We start from the raw sequence: 22,195 nt of genomic DNA, 5'->3' as shown, positions 1-22,195 counted from the left end.
GAAACTGGTGTCACAGGGAACTGGAAGCAGTGGTCTGCATATAGCAAGTTGTACCACTGCAATATATATGTGAGGAGGACACGAGGAGATGAATGCTTTGCAGAGTATACACGGGTACACAGAACTTGATCCCACGATGATATCACAATACAATGATAACAGAGCAGCACTGCTAAAGTATACAAAGTCACAATAACAATCCAGGCAAATAGGAGACAAAGTCAATGGTAGCGATAGTCTCAGTGGATAGAGGACTCCGGAGGAGAACACAACTCAGTCCAGCTAGATATGCAATACACAAGCAAAGTCAATGAGAAGTATGCATACCGCGGTTCAGGAGAGCAGGCTGTCAGAGAGACGTGCAGGGATACCTGAACGGCTGAAGGCCGGCAGGAGGAGAGATCACTGGAAGGTGGAAGCGGTAATCAAGTTGGTGCAGCGCACGGCAGGTAAACCATCATGAACGAGGCAATACTCTGGAAGCAGTAGTAAATGGAACTGGAACTTGAAAAACACGGGAAAGTTGAGGCGGTCTGAACTCCAGTAGCAGAGATGGAAGCAGCGGAGCGCTGACCCGATGGACACAGGAGAGTTGAGATGAGCTGGAACTCTGTAGAAGCAACGGAGGCAGCGGATAGGAGTCAGCTGGCTGCAGACATGATGAACCCCGGGGAGTTGAGGTGAGCAGGAACTCTGTAGAAGCAACGGAGGCAGCGGATAGAAATCAGCTGGTGCAGACACGATGAACACAGGAGAGTTGAAGTGAGCAGGAACTCTGTAGAAGCAGCGGAGGCAGCGGATAGGAATCAGCTGGCTGCAGACACGATGAACACAGGAGAGTTGAAGTGAGCAGGAACTCTGTAGAAGCAGCGGATAGGAATCAGCTGGCTGCAGACACAATGAACACAGGAGAGTTGAAGTGAGTAGGAACTCTGTAGAAACAACGGAGGCAGCGGATAGGAATCAGCTGGTGTAGACACAATGAACACAGGAGAGTTAAAGTGAGTAGGAACTCTGTAGAAACAACAGAGGCAGCGGATAGGAATCAGCTGGCTGCAGACACGATGAACACAGGAAAGTTGAAGTGAGTAGGAACTCTGTAGAAACAACGGAGGCAGCGGATAGGAATCAGCTGGCTGCAGACACGATGAACACAGGAGAGTTGAAGTGGTCTGGAAACCACAATAGAAATAACAGGAATCAGCAGGAGCTGAATACACGAGGAAACACAGGAACACCTTCAGAGGCTCATGGGAATGAGACTCCAAGATCAGGCAACGAGGTATTGACCACAGGTGCTTTAAATAGGGAGTGTTGCCTGATCAGCCAATTAATGAAAAGTAACAGATACTGAAGGCTTGAAAGGGCTGCACATGCGCAGACCCTCAGGATGGCGGACGGCCACGGTTCCTAAACACACGGAAAGTAGCACTCACAGTCCGGTGAGTGACACCATCTTTTGTTTAAGGTTAGGTGCCTTCCTGAATGTAATAACAGGATTAGTAGGGAAAAATTTGGAGAGGATCTCATCCTGTTTCAAGAGATGCCAATGCTTGTTAATAATCGTCTTAATGTCTTTCGCCGACTCTGAAAATTGTGTAATGAATGGAACGCAGATGTTATCCACAGATTTATTTTTGTCTTTATATTTGAGGAGGTCTTCTCTAGTGAGAGAGCTGACTTCTTCCATTGCTTTACCCACCTTGATTTCATTGTAGCCTCTCTCGTAAAATCTAGATTTGACAATGTTTCCTTGTTCTTTAAAAGTATTTAGGTTGGAGCAATTTCTCCTTAACCTCATAAACTGGCCTCAAGGGATATTTTCCAACCAGTTTAGATGATGATGACTGTTCATAGGTATAAAACTATTTCAATCTACTGATTTTAAGTGAGTTTGCGTCTCTGTCTTGCCACCCTCAATGAAGATATCCAGATCCAGGAAGGTCACTCTCTCTTGGCTGGAATTGGTGACGAATTCTAGATTCTTCTGTGGGGTGTCCATACTATCAATGAACTTCCTGAGTGAAGCCTCCCTTCCAAATAAAAAAGATGTCGTCTATAAATCGTTTCCAGAGGACCAAGTTTGACACCAAGCTACGATTAGACCAGATGTTATCCTCCTCGCATTGGCTCATGAAGAGGTTTGCGTAGCTTGGCGCAAGCTTGGTCCCCATAGCTGTTCCTCTTTCTTGTAGGTAATGGAAGTTTTGAAACCAGAAATTGTGGGTGAGTATAAATCGTATCCCTTGAATGATAAATTCAATCTGAGCGGACGGAATATTGGAATCTTTTTCCAGAAAGAATCTCGTACTGTTGATGCCATCTGAATTATTGATGCAGGTGTACGATGTACGTACATCACTTGTAACCAGAATGAAGTGATCTTCCCACTGGACCTCACTAAGAAGGTTCAGTATTTGTGTGGTGTCTCTCAGATATGACTGCTTTTGTTGAACCATGGTTTGCAAAAATTGATCAATATATTTAGAAAGTGGAGATGTAAGGGAATTTATCCCTGAAACGATGGGGCGGCCTGGGGGTTGCTTTATGTCTTTATGCACCTTTGGAAGATGGTAAAATACTGGCAGAATTGGATGTTCCACTTTCAAAAACTTATATTTCTTATCAGTTAGAATTCCTTGTTCAAAACCTTCTTTCAACAATATGAAGAGTTCTCTTTGATAATCTAAAGTGGGATCCTTTTTCAACACTCTATAAGTGTTTCTGTCTTGTAGAAGGTTCATGGATTCAGCTACATAATGCTCTTTGTCTAATATGACCAGGCCCCCTCCCTTATCAGCTGGCTTGATCACAATTGTGGTGTCCTTCGACAGATCTTTAAGTGCCTCCCTTTCTTTATATGATAAATTCATTTTCCTCTTTTTCTCCGTATTGAGAGACATGATTTCATCCTCTATGACCTTATGAAATGCATTGATGTAATTTCCTTTCGTGTATGTTTGATAAAAGTTGGAACTCGGTTGAAGACCCGTATGTATATACTTAGATGGATCATGAGTGCTAGTCGAGGCTGTAGTTTTGGAGTCTTCCAAAAAGTATTTCTTCAATGTCAGATTCCTGACAAACTTCTGGATGTCGATGTATGTCTGAAATTTGTTCATCTGACCAGGTGCAAATTTTAATCCTTTCTTAAGGAGAGAAATGTGGGCTGATGTAAGTGTTTTGCTGCTGAGGTTGTGGATACCTTGCAAATCGGTATTCTCTTTTATAACATTGTTATTTACATTTTTATGTTTTTGGGCTTTCTTACCCCCTCGGGTTCCTCGTCTGAATGTGGTGATCTTCTCTTCAAGGTAGTTTGCGTTTGCCACAGTGTTAATGTGGTTTGAATATACCCTTTATATTGTTTTTAGTATTTTAAGTATGTTTTAGCAGTTTTACATTTGCACCATTTTTGTTGCTGATTATTTATTTGTATTAAATAGACATATGTCACTGAATAAAACACTAACGTCATCTGATTGCACAACAGTTGTTTGATAACCATCCAGGCATTGAGCTTTCCCCATCCGTTATCGGCACTGCAATAGTTAACCAGTTAGAACTTAACTCAACTCAGGACGCTATATAAGGTATGGCTCGGCCCTCATTGGATCACCCCTGACGGAGTCTTAGTGACGAAACGCGTAGGGTTCCAATTGGAGTTGAGACTGGTTACCGGGACAACCAAACCCGGAAGTTACACAGAGTTTGACCACGATATGGATCACTAGCAGGAATCTGGCTGCGTGTTAAAGATACCCTGATGTGTACTGTGTTCCTTACTAAATGTAAGTGAATTTTATCCGTTGTTTAATAAACGTTTTATCTTGGATTACTACACTATTGGGGAATCAATGTTTTTCTTCTTGTCTTCTGTTTACATACGAATCATGCGGCGGAACCTGTGAACGTATATGAGAACACACCTGACGATCATTGTGATTCCCATTTAGATGATCTTGTGACACTGGACATTGGGATTGATAGCGCATGCCACTGTGACTATGAACATTTTATTTTGTTTTAATGTGTTGTGATTTATATATGCTCAGGCAGTGTTTGACACTTAGATACCCGCTGATTCAATTACCTTACTACCTGCACCTTATCCCGATTTTTTTGTGTGTGTTATATTTATTGTATTTATGGAAGTCTATTAGGTATTTCCAAGGGAATATTAGGCTGCATTCCCTACCCCCTTCCCCATCACATAGGAGCGCAGGAGAAACACTCCATTTAATTTTGTACTTTTTTGTTTTGCTCCCCTTATGACTCAGGCCCCAAATTTGCGGTCAGAAAAAGGTTTTTCATTAATTCTCTTACTTCTTTGGTAACTAGCCTTTTTTGGGGCTTTGGTTTTGAGTTTGGCGCATTTTGCACTTTTTTTCACTACATGTGTATTTACTCCTAATTCACATCTGAATGCACATGTGTAGATTTCCTTAATTGCCCTTAGTAGTCCTAAAACACTGATATTAACCTATTCACTGTATTACCTCATCGACCTGCGCTATTCCATGCTTATAATAACCCCTTTATCACATCCTTTACTATTAAATATCTCATTATTACACATTTGCTTTTGAAAATTAAAACACACACAAATGGTTTTACAACATACAACTTTTATACCAAAACAATGTAAAATTAATCATTAAATTTTTTTTACAGAAAGGAAATTGCAAATACATGTTTTAATTCAATATATTTAGTATTTGTTTTTGTTATTTTTTCTAGTTAAAATGTGCATTCAAATGCTACATTTAAACACAACATTATTACATGTTAAAAACATATATTTGCTCTATGGATGTATTTTGTCCCACATCTTTCTAGCGTTACAAGGTTCCGAGGTGCTACATTAATATAAATTAATATAAATTATCCTAAAGATTCATCTTATTGTTAAAAAAGTACTAGACAGAGGAATACATTTTGGAGGCACATGCAAATGTATTGTGGTGGTGTTAATTTACTTAAGGGCAAAAAGTTATTAGGCCCATTAAGCCATACACTTTTGTAGAATAGCAGTTTTTGTCCAGGCAAATACAGAATTAGCAAAGGATTTGTGAAGCCTATACTTTGGGACAGAAACAAGATACTAAAATATATTACAAGAGTATTAAACATAGTTGTTTACTCTCTTGGAATGTCCGGGAGACTCCCAAATTTTTGGGAGCTCTCCTGGACACCGGAGAGCAGGGTAAGTCATTTTTTATTTACATGTAGCCGGACATTCGGACACATTCCGTTTGTTTATTTATTTGGTACCATTGATCCTTTCCTCTTATTGATTTATTTTGTGTGCAGTTTTGAGGAATAATATGGTTCCATAACCACTACGTGGAACTGGTTTACTGTTTTTTAACACATTCATGTAGAGGCATTGATATATACTCACTGTACCATTATCGAGCTGCAGCTCAGGACAAGCGTTACTATATTGTTGCATTATGAAAGTAAACTGTAGCACTACACGATTTGCTTGAAATTAACAAAAGGGATAACCTCATATGTGTATATCCATTGCCATATTCTTGCGCCAAGGGACACCATTTTCGTATACTTTCCTGGAGGGTTGGAACTTCCCACCATTACCCTTTACCCCTTACGGCAGCAGATTTATTACCTACCAAATCCACAGGGAGCGCAGATTCCCACTCTCTGTATTATTAACCTCCCGAATCCATCCCTCCCCACCTCCCAAGGGCACGCTGGGCTGGAGAGCAGTGGGGCCATTTGTCCCCAGGGCCGGTCCCATAGTGGGCTACCTTGGGCTTGGTCTCTGGGCTACCTGCATTTTTTTTCCTTTGGAATGTTCCTAATAGGCTGCTGAGTCGAGTCTTGCCCCCCAGGCTAAAATTTGCCAGCCAATCCCTGCCGCCTCCACTGCTATAATAGGCAGAAATTGGTATGGTGTAGCAGGGGGCGGGGCCAGGGTGACGCAATTAGCGTGGCCATGCCCCCAATACACGACTAACTTTGGAGATCTCCTGGAGGGGTGACCTCCAAAGTTGGCAAGTATAATATTAAATCAAGATACTTACATACATCTTCAGAGGCCCGGGATGTGCTCACTGCTTCCTCATGGCTTTTTAGCTGAGCCTCATGGGGCTCCTCTAGTGGTTTCTCCTGGGGCTCCTACTCTGTCTCCTGGTGGCGGTGGCAATGAAGTTTTTCTGTTTTGGGTAATAGAAAATGTAACCTTATTATTTTAATAAATATTCTCTCTCTCCCGCTCTCTCTCCCTCCTTTCCATTTTTTTTTTTTTTTTTTTTAATATTGGCAATGGTCAAAGTGGAAATCTAGAAGTGGCAGTATGGAAAATGGAATGGGGTTGTAAGTAAATGGAATGTGATGGTTTTACAGTGGGAGAAGTGGCGGTATGACATACCACCGTATACACCTACACTTCGATGAATGAATATTAGTATATTTAAAAATTGGATTTTCTTACACCTATTGACCTTTCATTGTATGGTTACAAACCATACACGTGGATCAGTACTCCACCATTGCACAATCTTTTACAAACCCCATTACACCACCTGGATATGGACTTGACATAGGAGGTGTTATTAAAATTAAATATCTTCAAATGTTTGTAATTGCACATGTAACCATGATGCTGACACATCACTATTACACACTGGTCCAAATAAAAATTGTTTCATTGTTTCATAATTTATTTGCAATTGTGAATTTAAACCTGGAAATCTCCCTGCTACTATCTGCAAAGAGCTTTGGCTGTCTCCTGCGGAGGTCACTCCAGCGGCACTGGAGTTGCGGAACACTGCTTCTGTTGTGTACTCTATGCTGCAAATAGGATCTGGCAGCCCTATATGCTGCATTTCTTACTGTGTTCCAAACATATTGGGACTCAAAAAGTGGCCTATAATGAGTGTGGGGACCTGGAGCTCAGCACAAGAGAAACTCGCCCAGCGCATGTTTGCAAATTAATGAGGCTTTTCAACATTCTCCTCACTGATTGGCTTGCAGGACACGTGTGGGTGTACATTTGTAAGCCACGGTTGCCTTCAAGAACATATCTAAATTAGAGGATATACTTTAATTTAGTTTATAAATATTTGAATACCTGTCATATGCTCTCTGATGATAATAGTGTGCTGTATCTCTGCAATTAGGGTTGTTCATATGCAAGACTACGACTCGGCAGACACCATAAAAATCAGAAGGGGGGGATATGACCTTGCCGATTTGTGAGAGAAAATATCCAATTTGGTATTTTGCTGACTTCACATATTTGTTATTTTTGCTGTGCAAACTTCTCACCCTGATGATGAGACGTCTGGGCCTAGCCAAGCATCCACAAAGCTCACCGGCCCAAGTTCAGTTATCAGGAAGTGGATCTGCTGGTGCGGCTAGTAGTAGATAGGAGGCACCACACTACCCGGCAGCTATCCGCAGTGGATAAACAGCAGATCTGGAAAGAAATAACCAAGCAGATCTGTGGTTGAAATAAAAAAAGTGAGTGAACTAATATTTTCAAAATAAATGGTATTCTCATAATAGATTGGAACAACTGGCACTTTCTTTATATATTTCTACATACAAATGTTGGCTAAGGCCTGTGATTTTGTATTTTTTACAGGATCTCTTACTAGGTAATACCAAGCAATTGCAAAACAAGTTCAAAAGTTTAGCTGATATTAAACATATTAATTGGTACCTTTTTTTTATTTTATTTTTTTTTATAAAAAATGTTTGTCAGTGTAGCTGTCTCTAATTATTGTGTGACCTTTAGCCAATAAATAATCACTCATAATATGTCTGTATGCACCAGTATTTTGTATATATTTGTAAATATTCATAGCAACATTCTAAAATGTGCACATTTTACACAGGTGGCAGGATTGTAAACTACACCTTAAAGATAAACTTCGTAGCAACTAAAACTATTTTTTGGGAAAAAAAAACTCTGTGACAATAGCAAACATATTTAATACTCAGCATTTTGAGACTGTTAGAGCACAAAAAAAACAATTCTTTTCTTCCCAATATACAACAGGCAACATGCAAGAGAGACAGGTGGGGGACCTGAAACATCTGGAGTGCACAGCTTTGGCCTGTATTGATGAACAACTAGTGCAGGGTGCAGGATGTATTTATTGAAACTGCTAAAAGTCTTCTCCAATCCACACAACAATCGACATCAGGTAAATAACATATCATAACACATGCATTGACTAATGAAAACGATTTAATGTTCTTCTTAAACAAATGTAGCTACACTAGTAATCACTTGTTCTAATATATAATATTCTTTGATGTAATCTAGTAATCAGACTTTGGTAACTTCTCTTTTTTTTAAATAATGTTAAAAAAAATATACATTTTTAAAAACACAGCTTATATTCCTTATGCATTATCTATTATAAAACGGTGTCAATTTTAATATGTGTTTTCAGTTATTATCCCTTTTGGAAATCAATATTACAAATGGGTGCATATGTAAAGTTGCCACAAAGACACACAGTGGTACTAGTTTGCAGTTTTTGGATATTGTAATTTTTTAAAAGACCTAACATATATGCAAATGACAAAAAGTGTATGCAATTCTAATGTTACCTTATTAATGAGTGCAATGTGGTTTAGTAGAAAACAAATCTATATATGATGTCAGACGAGGAACCTCCTTAAATGTCAAATGGTGATAGATTTCAGGAGACAAGCTGCAAAGTCAAAAAGTCTTTAAAACAGATGTGTGAATATTTAATAAACGCGACAGACTGCCAGATGAAAATTCAGCCAACTTTGTAGCATTTTTGGGAGGCATTCATAACTCATTTGACTAAACAGAGTGCATTGACACCAGCCCCTGTTGCACCTGTTACTTCCGAGGAGCCTCAGTCAGAACCAGAGGCTGTACCATCTGTTTCTGAGCCTGCCCAGGTGAGTCGGAGGCAGCTGCGCTCCAGCAATATTGGGAATATTGGGCAGAGTTTGCACAAATTAAATGATCTGTGTGTTTCACTTTTGTTTGTTTGGGTGCCACTATTGTGACTGTTTAGTTCACTAAATCCACTATTCACTAAAAAATATTTCCTTATTTTGACATTTATTGTAAGTGTAAAAACTGAAAATACACCAAAACAGTAATTCTAAAGTAGGTTGAAATCACATATCCCTTGAAGGCAGCATAGTCTTGTGATTCAGGTGGACAAGCATCAACTTCCTCTTCCTCCTGGCTAGCAATCTTGGCCTTTTCCACCCATGGAACCCCACTCCATATGGCAATATTATGATATATATCACACACAGAACAATGATGTTGCACACAATATCCGGTGCATACATAAGACTGGTCAAGGCAATGGAATCCGACTTTTAACAGTCCAAAAGTTCATTCTATAACCGATCTGGTAGAGGTATGAGCGGAAATGTATGCAACCTCTTACTCTGTGTGTGAATGTAAAATGAGAGTAATTGAAGGGTAAGCATTGTCACCTTTGAAAGAAAATGAGAAAAAATAGTGACGGATCACTTCAGCATCTGACATCCCAAAGAGGCTGACAACGGACCATGAAGATACGCTACCTGGGCCAGCGACGGTGTTCTAGTTGCTAGTTTTTGAGGGGACAGTGTCTGTCGTCGTCCAGAATCACATGTCGTATAAGGTGTTGCCCTATTTGTGAGAAAGATGGGAGGGGGAAATACCTTATTACGTCATGGATTAAAGATTTTTCTGGGCGTTTTAACATTTCATCATTATCTAATATATATAAGCCTAGCGGCGTGTGTGTGTGTGTGGAAAAAACTATTTTCTCAGAAAGGGCTAATCCAATTGACCTGAAATTTGGTATACTGACATTATTTGACAAAAAAATGATAATAGTGAAGTCAGTTAACTTCCATCATCCCCCCTCCCCACCGTGGGAGGGGTAGTAAAGGCTAAATTTACCAGTTGAGGGCTCAAACTCTTGACCGTGTGGGTATTTATTTACCAGAGCCTGTGTTTGGTCATGGACAATTGTATGTCACATTTTCATGAGTACGGAGAAGCAGTGATGTGAAAGTGCAGGTTATGAATACTGCCCTTCAAGGAAGACTGATTGAGCACAGCGATAAGGTGTTTAGCAGAAACATTGTGTATCGAGAGGTTTTAGAACAGTAAGACGATGAAGATTAAGGATGTGGCGATGAAGATGAAGGGTGAGGTGATGGAGAAGAATGATGAGGTGGTGACGTGGACAAAACCACGTTAAAAAAGGGCGCTTACGTCGGGAAGTAACGCTCTTCCCCTGAGGAGGCCTGGCCTAGCCCCAAATGCATGACAAGAACCTTTTTAACACCTTAAGTAGCTTGATTTGACTAGAATGCATGAGTATCATGCACGGGTTAACTTGTAACTAATATATACACTTAGTGCAGTTGCCATATTGGAGACTTTTTTATTTTTTACAAGTTCTGTGGAGGGGGGGCAGAAACACACAAAAAAATGGGTATAATGAAATAATTTAATTTCAGTTCAATATATTCAAGGATATCATTTTAAAGAAATTATTTTAAAAAAATGATGCAAAGGAGTGTATAAATATTTATTTAAAAAATGTTAAGCTTGCAAATGCTTACTAAAGGACCTTACATGTAAAAAATAATAACAGTAATGCTAACATATGCAAATGATTTAAAAAAAAATGTTTCTTTTGTTTTCTGCTACTGAGACACACATGTGAAAGTTTTACCTACCTCTTTAACACAAAAGTGAAGCTCATTTGAAACAAAATGGCACAATGGCATCCCCTTGCAATGGTCTCATATAGTGTTTAATGAGATGAGTGGTGTCAGGTGTGCAGGTGATTTGGCAATCATCCCATTATATTATGAGAGGCAATGCAGTGTTTGGTCATCTTGATCATCTGTCAGTTACACCTGCCCTGGAGCTGGTGCAAACCTTATATCTGAAAAGAAGCGTATTACGCAAAGCCAGGATTTGAATTGTGCACATCTGCGTGGAAGCGCCCTTACTGTACCTGGGCTATGTTAATCCACCCCCTTCCCTCCTCGTTCCGCCTCTCAAATCGTAGGCAGTTGTAAATATAATTTTCATTCATTGGTGTAAGGTCTGTTTCTAAGTATAACCAGAGCTATTTCACATAAGATACATTACACCAATGGACGTATAGCCAAACATGAATTGGGCCCATTGTGTGTAGCAGTGTCAATGCCACCTTCTCTTTAATTACATTCATTTACTTAAGGGTATGCAAAAGTCATGCAATAATATATAGTATTGCAGAAAAAAAATTCTGCACCACCATCCACTACGATGTTATAATAATGGTTCTTAAAACAGGTTATGCAGCTACTCCTTACTTGTCCCCAAGCAGAAAGGGACCTAATAAAACAATATAAAACAAAAACAGGAAAGCGCAATATGGTGAAGTATATTAATACACCTTTAATCAACACAGTGAAAAACTGGAAACATTTTACTGTTATTCTATGTTCTTACCAGGGTTTCCTAAACAAGCCCACCAATGATAGAAAGAGATGAAAGAAGGAAGGCCACAAATGACCCCTCTATGTCATAATCACCATTATTTATATAGTGGCACCTATTCTGCAGCACTGTACAGATAATATTTGTCATTTGCATCAGTCCCTGTCCCATTGGAGCTTACAGTCCAAATTCCCTAACACACGCTAGTTTTAATTTTTGTCAGCAGCCAATTAACCAACCAGTATGCAAACATAGGGAGAACATAAAAACTCCCCACAGATAAGTCCCTTCTCAGCAATTGAACTCATGACCTTAGTGCTGTGAGGTAGAAGTTCTAACCACTAAGCCATGTGCTCTTTTATGTGTAGTATTGCCTGATTTTATAATATAATACAAAATATGTCCTGCACCAAAATGTCGCCCAACCTTATATGTGTTAAAAAGTAAAGACAGAACTTGTTACTGACATTAAAAATGTCAAAACAATATAGTATTGAAAGAAAACAAACTGAATGCACCAGTGTCGATTGACTTATAATAATCCATCTCATCTGTTCCATTTAATAATCCATATGGGAATGATCATGTCTGCCACACACAACATGGCTGAATAATATAAACTTGACCTAACTAGGGGTGTGCAGCGGGCACTTTTAGTGTTTTGGGTTTTGGGTTCTGATTAGCTTGAGGTTTTGGGTTCTGATTTGTTTTGCCAAAACACCTGATGAAAGGTTTTGGTTCTGATTTAGGGTTTTGGGTTCTGATTTATTTTTAAAAAAGCATAAAAAGCGCTAAAATACATTATTTTGGGTTTTTTTACACTCCTACGCTATTATTAACCTCAATAACATTCAATAAGAATCATTTCCACTAATTTCCAGTCTATTCTGAACACCTCACACCTCACAATATTCTTTTTAGTCCAAAACGTTGCACCGCGGTAGCTTTCTGGACTGCGTAGTGTAGTGGCCCCGGTACCGAATTTGGTACCGGGGCCACAATACCTCCTCCAACTGGTCTCAATTCCACTGCACATATGGCTGCTCCTCCATCCTCTGCAGCATATAGAGGGTGGAGTTCTAGCGTGTCAATACCTCTTGTTTTCGATCATGACAGTGCATTTTAATTATTTTTGGATTTGCCCCCAACACTGAATGTAGTTAAATATCTGATACATCTATCATCTATCTGGACTGCGTAGTGGAGTGGCCCCGGTACCCAATTTGGTACCGGGGCCACAATATATCACCCTCAACAGGTCTGAATTCCACTGCACAGATGGCGGACACCGGATGGACGTCTAAAACCAACATAGATGTTAAGACCGCAGTTCCTCTTTTTTGGGACTGCACAAACAATTAACGTACTAATATAAATGGAAGTTACTATTTTTTTGAACTACAGAAAGAAAGAACGTAGTAATAAAAATGGCAGTTACTCTTTTTTTGGAAATACAGAAAGAAAGAATGTAGTAATAAAAATGGCAGTTCCTCTTTTTTGTAACTACAAAAACAAAGAACCGCGTTATGCATACTTCTCATTGACTTTGCTTATGTATTGCATATCTAGCTGGACTGAGTTGTGTTCTCCTCCGGAGTCTCTTATCCACTGAGACTATCGCTACCATTGACTTTGTTTCCTATAGCCTAGATGGTTATTGTGACTTTGTATATTTAAGCAGTGCTGCTCAGTTATCATTGTATTGTGGATATCATCGTGGGATCAAGTTCTGTGTGCCCCGTGTATACTCTGCATTGCATTCATCTCCTTGTGCCCCTCCTCACATATATATTGCAGTGGTACAACTTGCTGAGGCAGACCACTTACTCCTGTTCCCTGTGACACCAGTTTCTAGTATCATCTCACATAAGCAGTGGTACAACTTGCTAACGCAGACCACTGACTTCCCTGTTACCTACCTTCACCTGGATTCCATTCCTTCACCTAGACAGCGGTACAACTTGCTATACGCAGACCGCTGACTCTCACCACCTCCTCTCTACTCCTGGACATTCCTCCTCACTATAGCAGTGGTACAACTTGCTATACGCAGACTGCTGACTCTCACCACCTCCTCTCTACTCCTGGACATTCCTCCTCACTATAGCAGTGGTACAACTTGCTATACGCAGACCACTGACTATCCTCACGTTTCCTTGTCCATCTAGTTCCTTGTGTACAGTCATCTACTCATTACCAGTGCTGCTAGTCATAGACTTTCCTCGAGCATTCTCTCACCATCTGTTGTTTCTCCTGTTCCGTTGTCACCCTGCTACCAGAGTACCATATTACCAACTATACTACTCTGGTAAGTCCATCATCTGGTGATATCCTGGGTAAAGACTCCTAGTGCCCGTGACATGATGATGATGTACTTTCTTTCATTTGTACAGTGAATATAAGTCCACTATTTTGAGGTGCTACTACCAAATTAAAATAAGCTTTTTCATCTTCAGGTATGTTCATCCATGCTGCTACTACTACTCTGATCATTATTCTGTGAATTTCATCCCTGCAATCTGTGTTTAAGTATGTTCATCCATGCTGCTACTACTACTCTGATCATTATTCTGTGAATTTCATCCCTGCAATCTGTGTTTAAGTATGTTCATCCATGCTGCTACTACTACTCTGATCATTATTCTGTGAATTTCATCCCTGCAATCTGTGTTTAAGTATGTTCATCCATGCTGCTACTACTACTCTGATCATTATTCTGTGAATTTCATCCCTGCAATCTGTGTTTAAGTATGTTCATCCATGCTGCTACTACTACTCTGATCATTATTCTGTGAATTTCATCCCTGCAATCTGTGTTTAAGTATGTTCATCCATGCTGCTACTACTACTCTGATCATTATTCTGTGAATTTCATCCCTGCAATCTGTGTTTAAGTATGTTCATCCATGCTGCTACTACTACTCTGATCATTATTCTGTGAATTTCATCCCTGCAATCTGTGTTTAAGTATGTTCATCCATGCTGCTACTACTACTCTGATCATTATTCTGTGAATTTCATCCCTGCAATCTGTGTTTAAGTATGTTCATCCATGCTGCTACTACTACTCTGATCATTATTCTGTGAATTTCATCCCTGCAATCTGTGTTTAAGTATGTTCATCCATGCTGCTACTACTACTCTGATCATTATTCTGTGAATTTCATCCCTGCAATCTGTGTTTAAGTATGTTATAGGAAACTGTTATCTGTTTAAACTTAGGTTGGCACAGTCTTTTATTGCTGCCTAATTTATGATAGGTATCTGGCCTCCTCTATCCTTTCCCACAAATGTTTTCTTTTCCTTTGATTAGCTGACCAATTAGCACATCTGTAGTGTATTCCTAAATTAGACTGACTACATCTTAGCTTCATTCTATGGGGAGACGTATGTGGGGTTAGACGTGTGTGATTTCTACACTAAGTGGGATTTTCTCACAAAGTGGACGAAAATGCACAGTTAGACAACACAGTTGGACAAACATTGGACTACATTTGACTTGATTTAACTCCCAGCAATAAGCAGCATCTGCCACAGCCTATTTCTGCACTACTTGTCTATTTATATGGAAGACTGCTAAGAGGTAATTCTTAAAATACCCTTGCTTTTTGCTTTTACCCCCTTTTTTCACAATGTTTCACAAATTGCTTTTCGTAGTCTCATTTCATGGCATGATCTTTAGGACTGTGTCATCTTTCACCCCTCCACCAACACACAAATTTGTTCATATTGCACCTGCATTACTCCACTCACCTCTATTTAACACCCATGAACTGTTGTCCTATTTATTATCTCTAACAAGTACAGCCTCCACCTGTCGCCAGAAAATAAAAGGCCACACATCTTACAATCCCCTTGCCTATCTTTCGCTCACTCTGCTTCTATTAGCTGGTGATATATCACCTAATCCAGGTCCCCCACACTCCTCACACACACATACATCAAAACACTACCGTTCTATAGCAAACCTCAAACACATCACCTGTCTACCCTCTCTTCCAAAGTCCTTTAAATGTGCCCTTTGGAATGCACGATCTGTTTGTAACAAACTTACCTCCGTTCATGATCTCTTCCTCTCAAAAAACCTCAACCTTCTGGCAATAACAGAAACATGGCTCATGCAATCAGACACTGCCTCACCTGCAGCACTTTCACATGGTGGCCTCCATCTCACCCACACCTCCAGACCTGAAGGCAGACAAGGAGGTGGGGTTGGACTACTTCTCTCCCCACAGTGCACATACACAGTTCTACCAAATGTCCCATCACTCACGTTCACATCTTTTGAAGTACATGCTATTCGCATTTTTAATCCATTCTCCCTACGTGTTGCGGTGATCTATCGTCCCCCTGGAGCACACCAACAATTTATTGAGGATTTCTCTGCATGGCTCCCTCACTTCTTATCTTCAGACATCCCCACCATCATCATGGGTGACTTCAACATCCCCATTGATAACCCACCTTCCAAAGCTGCTTCCAAACTACTCTCTCTAACATCCTCACTTGACCTCTCCCAGTGGATTGAATCATCTACTCATAAGGATGGCCACTGCCTTGATCTTGTTTTCTCTAGACTATGCTCAGTTTCTAACTTTATTAATACACCCTTCCCCCTCTCGGATCATCACCTTATCAGCTACACTCTCACCCCCACTGCTCTAACCTCTCTACTGTCTAACTCAACCAAGCCTCCTCATACTCGTAGAAATCTGAATTCTATTAATCTTCAACAATTTTCCACCTCTCTCCAACACCTTCTCTCCCCTATCTCTACATTCTCATCCCCTGAGATGGCAGTACCTCATTTTCACCTAACCTTAGCAACGGCCCTTGATCAAGTGGCTCCAGCGACACTTCATACTACACGTCGACTTCGATGTCAACCGTGGCACACCAAAGCAACACGAAATCTTCAAAAACTGTCCCGTAAAGCAGAACGTCACTGGCGTAAATCTCGAAGCTCTAATGACTTCTTCACATATACTTCTGTCTACCACTCCTATCGAAATGCTCTGGACACTGCAAAACAAACATACTTTCAATCTCTTATCTATGCTCAGGCTTCTAACCCCAAACGCCTTTTCAATACATTTAATCATCTTCTCAATCCTCCCACCCCGAACCCTCCATCTACTATCAGTGCTCAGGATCTTGCTACCTACTTCAAGGACAAGATTGATAAGATCAGACTAGAAATGGTATCCTCTTCCTCAACAAGCCATCAGCTCATTTCCTTCCCACTACCCTCTGACACCCTCTCTTCATTTGACCCCACAAATGAAGAGGAAATTTCTACGCTCTTCTTATCTTCCTACTCTACCTCCTGTCCTCTTGATCCTATTCCCTCGCAAATTGGTAGATCCCTGTCTTCTGTGCTCATTTCACCTCTAACTCAAATCTGTAATCTCTCACTCTCTACTGGCATCTTTCCATCACTATACAAGCATGCAGTGATTACTCCTATTCTAAAAAAACAAAACTCCGACCCAAACTCTCTCTCAAATTACCGTCCCATCTCTCAGCTCCCTTGCCCCTCCAAGCTTCTAGAGAGACTTGCCTACACTCGCCTCACACGCTTTCTTTCCGCAAACAACCTGTTGGATCCTCTTCAGTCAGGCTTTCGTTCTCAACACTCCACAGAGACTGCGCTGACCAAGGTTGTTAATGATCTGATCACTGCTAAGACTGAACGCCATTACTCTCTCCTAATTCTCCTTGATCTCTCGGCTGCATTTGACACAGTTGACCACTCTCTTCTCATACAAACGCTGCAATCCCTAGGTCTTCAAGACACAGTTCTATCCTGGTTCTCATCTTACCTCTCTAATCGCTCTTTCACTGTTAATTTCTCTGGAGCCACATCTGCTCTGCTTCCCCTATCAGTTGGAGTACCACAAGGCTCGGTGCTAGGTCCTCTGCTGTTCTCTATCTATACCGCTTCTCTTGGAAATCTAATAAGTTCCTTTGGCTTTCAGTATCATCTCTATGCGGATGATACCCAAATCTATCTATCCTCTCCTGATATCTCGACATCTGTGTTGTCCCGTGTAACTGACTGTCTTTCTGCCATTTCATCTTGGATGTCCTCTCGTCAACTCAAACTTAATCTTTCTAAAACAGAGTTAATAATATTCCCACCCGCCAACAAGAGCATACCTGACATTTCTATCTCTGTTGATAACATGACCATAAATCCCACCCCACAAGCTTGCTGCCTAGGTGTAATCCTTGATTCACGCCTATCCTTTGTTCCCCACATTGACTCTATATCTAAATCATGTTACATACATCTAAAGAACATTTCCAGAATCCGCACATATCTCACACAAGACACTGCTAAAACCTTAATTCATGCACTAATCATCTCCCGCATTGACTATTGCAATTCCCTCCTTACTGGTCTTCCCAAAAACAGACTCAAACCCCTAAAATCTATTTTGCATGCTTCGGCAAGACTGATTTTCCTTGCAAATAGCTATTCCTCTGTTGAATCACTCTGTATGTCTCTACACTGGCTGCCTGTCTTCTACCGAATCCAATATAAAATACTTTTACTAACCTACAAGGCCATCAACAAAGCTGCACCAACATACATCTCCTCTCTTGTCTCAAAATATCTCCCAACTCGGCAACTCCGTTCTGCAAAAGATCTGCGTCTCTCATCCACCCTCATTACATCCTCCCATTCCCGGTTACAGGACTTTTTTCGGGCTGCACCCACTCTATGGAACTCTCTCCCTCGCACAATAAGACTCTCCTCTGTTCTACAAACTTTCAAGCGTTCTCTGAAAACCTACCTATTCAGACAAGCGTATAATATTCCTCAACCACCATCTTAACCTCACTACCTTTAGCCTGTTACACAATTTCACACAAGACAACTACCCCCGGACCAACATTATTGTGTGACAGGATCATTTAGCTTATGAGTCACCCTACCTTTGCAGTCTGGCTGGGCCAAGATGCAAAATGTATACTTAACCTCATGTGTCAATCTCCCATTGTCCCATAGATTGTAAGCTTGCGAGCAGGGCCTTCTCACCTCTTTGTCTGTTTTACCCAGTTTGTTTATTAGTTTATTACATTTGTCCCCAATTGTAAAGCGCTACGGAATATGTTGGCGCTATATAAATAACTGATGATGATGATGATGAAATAAGCTTATATGTTTAAAGTGACAGAATTTGTTAATTGTAATGCACTTATAGTCTCATAGTGTCTTCATATTTGGAGATTGTAAACTGCATTTTGTTAAACAATAACTTTAATTATAATTAAAAGATATACATGAAATCAGCAAAATAATAACCAAAGGGAAAATAGTGAAATATTGTGAAATTTTTAAATATTGAGCATACCTTGAATCTCTTTATTAATTATTATAATATAGTTCACCCTACTAGTATGTTGGCTGTATTGCTTTTAGTGCTGTCTATGTTGTTACAGCACTGAATCAATATTGTCCTCTGATTTTCACAATATACAATATTTCTGAAAGTAGATACATTTGTTGCCAGTGAAGGCGTTCGCTCTTGAGATCTGAGCACAGTGTTAAGAGTGATTGCTTTCAATTTTCACCTACTATTTTATGTTGGTTAATGTAGTAATTTATGTAATTAAGATATAATAATTTAGCTGTTGTTACTCTGCATAAATTCATGCTATCCCTGTATAGATTATTTGTTCATTCATTCATGCTAGACTACGATTGCACATTGATATCTACCTTTGATGGCTCCACTAAATCTCGGGGGTGATAGGAGCTCCTTTTCATTTTTGTTGAGTATAATAGATTAAAATATTTTAGTGGGATAGAATTAGTAATATCTGTTTTAGATTCGGTAGAGTCAGCAATCTTCAATTTCGTTTCAATGAGTTAGCTTTGTCAATGCAAATCCGTTCAAGAATTAGAGCTGGAGTTTTAAATTTGTCTTGACCAGGCAGTACTGCAGATTTTGGCCAATATCTCATGGTCGATACCTATTAAATTATTAACCCCTCATAATCTGGAATCTTTCAGTTAATCTTACACTCGTTCTCCCAAATTGCGTTACTATTTATTTAATAAAATATGGTACATATTTACATTTATATCATTGTTGTAATGTGCTAATTTGGGGACACATTTTTAATTTATTATAATATAAATTTAGATTGGAAGTTCTGAGTTAAGTGTTGTAATTAGTCTGACTTTAGAACTTGATTGAAAACTCTCATTTATAATTAAGAAAAGGATCATTACTACTATCGCCGATATCAGCACTCATAAATCTTTCTACTTGCTCCGTACGAAACTCAACAATTATTTGACACATTCAGACCCTTTTAAACATTTATGCATTTAATACCATTAGTGCTCAGGTGCCAGCATTCCATGCATTGCATCACTCATACTTATGTGCCAATAGTTCAATCCTACATAACCCTTGCCACAACGTTAATAATTCCCTATTTTGCCAGGGACTATTGCCACATGTAACTCTTTGATGTGAAACATTTCCAACACAAATCGCGGGGCTTGCTATTAACATTTAGGTCACCTTGATACTCTTCACTCTAGTAAATCTATGGTACAGCATGGAGCAATCCATTTGTTTTGGGATAAATTTCTGATCTGTTATAATATCTATTTAGGCTAAAAATTCTAAAAAAAAAAGTTAGTTTACGGGATAGATTTACCAAGAATCGAGTTTGGTGACGGTTTGAAACCGCCATCCATTGCCGGCGGTTGAGTTTAGTGGTCCAAACCGCCGCATTTACTATAGGGCGGTTTGAGGCTTCAATTTAAAATGAATGGCGATGTATGGCGGATTGAAAATGCTAAACCGGTTTGGTTAAAACCGCCATCCAAAAGGACAGAACAAGTTTAATACCTGTTTCAGAATGGCTTGATAGCTCAAACATGCTGTTTGATTTATTTTGCCATTCAGAACATAAAAGAAAGCACAATTGACATTTAAATTATTTGGGCAATCATTATTTATTGATTAAGGGGCAAAATTTATTTAATAACTTATGGGAGAAAAATCTTTTTCATTATATTAAGGAGACGAAATTATTAAATTATTAGATTATTCGGGCACTATGTAATGCCAAATTGTGCAACATAAATAATTATATCCACCATTAGATTAGCAATCAGTTAATATGATTAGTTATTCATATTTCCCACATAATATAATGCTATAATAGTGTCCACTTTAAAAAATATAAAAAAAAAGTTCCCTCATAAGTTATTAAATTCATTTTGCCCCTTTATCAATAAATAATGATTGCCCAAATAATTTAAATGTCAATTGTGCTTTCTCTTATGTTCTGAATGGCAAAATAGTTCAAACAGCAGCAGTTTGAACAATCTCGCCACTCACAACCACCTCTTTCATTTTGGCCGTTTTGATGGCCGTTTTGAAAACCCCAGCTTAGTAAATCTGGCTATTTGTATGTTGATCATTGGTAAAATCAGGATGGCGGCTTGTAAAGTGGGGGTTTTGAAAAATGTCAATTCTGAACGTTTTAACAGTGGTTTGGGCTTTAGTAAATCCAGCGGTTTCAAAACCGCCGGAAAAATAGCTGAAAAGCGCCCTTTAGTAAATCCAGCCCAATGTGTTTCAATGTCGACAGTTTTTGTGTGATATAATTTATATGACAGTGATTTAACTTTATGTGGACCATGCCACAGTATTACATTTCACAATTCACTAAAAGTCACTGCCTCACATAACTCTATTAATATGAGATACTTGCCACAAGAATCGCGACACCTGTCTTGGATACTCGGGCTGCTTTGGCATAATACGCTCCCATGCGTCTGTAGTGTAAGATGGGAAAAGCCCACTCATCTCCTAGTGGTTTCCACCTGGAAGACATCTTTACAATCCTGGTTAGCATCTTAATTGGTCAAAGGAACAATGTTAATTATTTAGATTAATTATTTAGTCACCTATTGTTACATGTTTTTCTAGATGCTATGATTAAAGACTAAATAACATATCTACTCTATTGTTCCTTTACAACGATATCTGCAGTTCCTACTAGTTAGACAAAAGGCAATTAATCATTGTGACTGGAAGGGCTTATTTCATCTCTCAGTCTGTAGGGGGAAGGAGGAATGGAGGAATGTTCTTTATGCACAGTTTATATTAGTTTCCTTCTCACTGTCAGTAACTGACTGTTACTGACCACTCCTACTGATGCCATCTTGCCACCAGACACTCTCCGACTGTGAATGCCAACTGCGCAATAGTTGTAGGAGATGTCAGCTGTCACCAATGGACTACTTTGCAGCACCCAGAGCCTCTCTTCTGGGGTAGCTGGTATACCTGCTGTAATGCAGATTTGCTGTGAGCTAGCTGGTATCTCTTGACCGCTTACTATGGATCAGGACAGCTGGGTAGTGGGTAGACAGTTGACACAGAGAAGCTGGGTTGAACACAGGGCATCTGGGGAACAGATTAGAGTGTAAGCTCTAATCTGGTGGTCACAGGATACAGCAGGTAATAGTCTCAGACAGAATCTTTAAGAGGTGATGGTTTATTGTTCAAGAGTCCTGACAAGGACTTTTCCACACCAGTTACTGGTGGAAATGATACATGGTAAAAACAGCGCTCATGGTAAAACAGAGTCTGACACATGTTGTGAGGGGGTAGCCCAGCCTCCGACCAGGCACCGAAATGTCTGATATCACATCAGATAATTTAACATACGGATGTGATATTTCTCTAGACA

General features: G+C 39.7%; 1 protein-coding gene across 5 annotated transcripts in view; it reads left to right on the top strand.

Annotated features, from left to right (window-relative positions):
* TMEM121 (transmembrane protein 121) overlaps nt 1-22,195 on the top strand; it is a 211,553-nt gene that overhangs the window by 13,290 nt on the left and 176,068 nt on the right. For 2 of the 5 annotated variants that reach the window (XM_075191886.1, XM_075191883.1), the window contains exons 3-4: nt 7,149-7,491; nt 8,033-8,180. The exons of 2 other annotated variants lie outside the window; for them this stretch is intronic. The gene's annotated coding sequence lies outside the window, so the exon portion shown is untranslated. The remainder of the gene's footprint in view (nt 1-7,148; nt 7,492-8,032; nt 8,181-22,195) is intronic. One more of the 5 variants, XM_075191884.1, reaches the window with a different exon arrangement.

This window comes from Mixophyes fleayi, chromosome 12, assembly GCF_038048845.1.
Source record: "Mixophyes fleayi isolate aMixFle1 chromosome 12, aMixFle1.hap1, whole genome shotgun sequence".
Classification (NCBI taxonomy): Eukaryota; Metazoa; Chordata; class Amphibia; order Anura; family Limnodynastidae; genus Mixophyes; species Mixophyes fleayi.
This window is presented reverse-complemented; position numbering and strand designations above follow the sequence as displayed.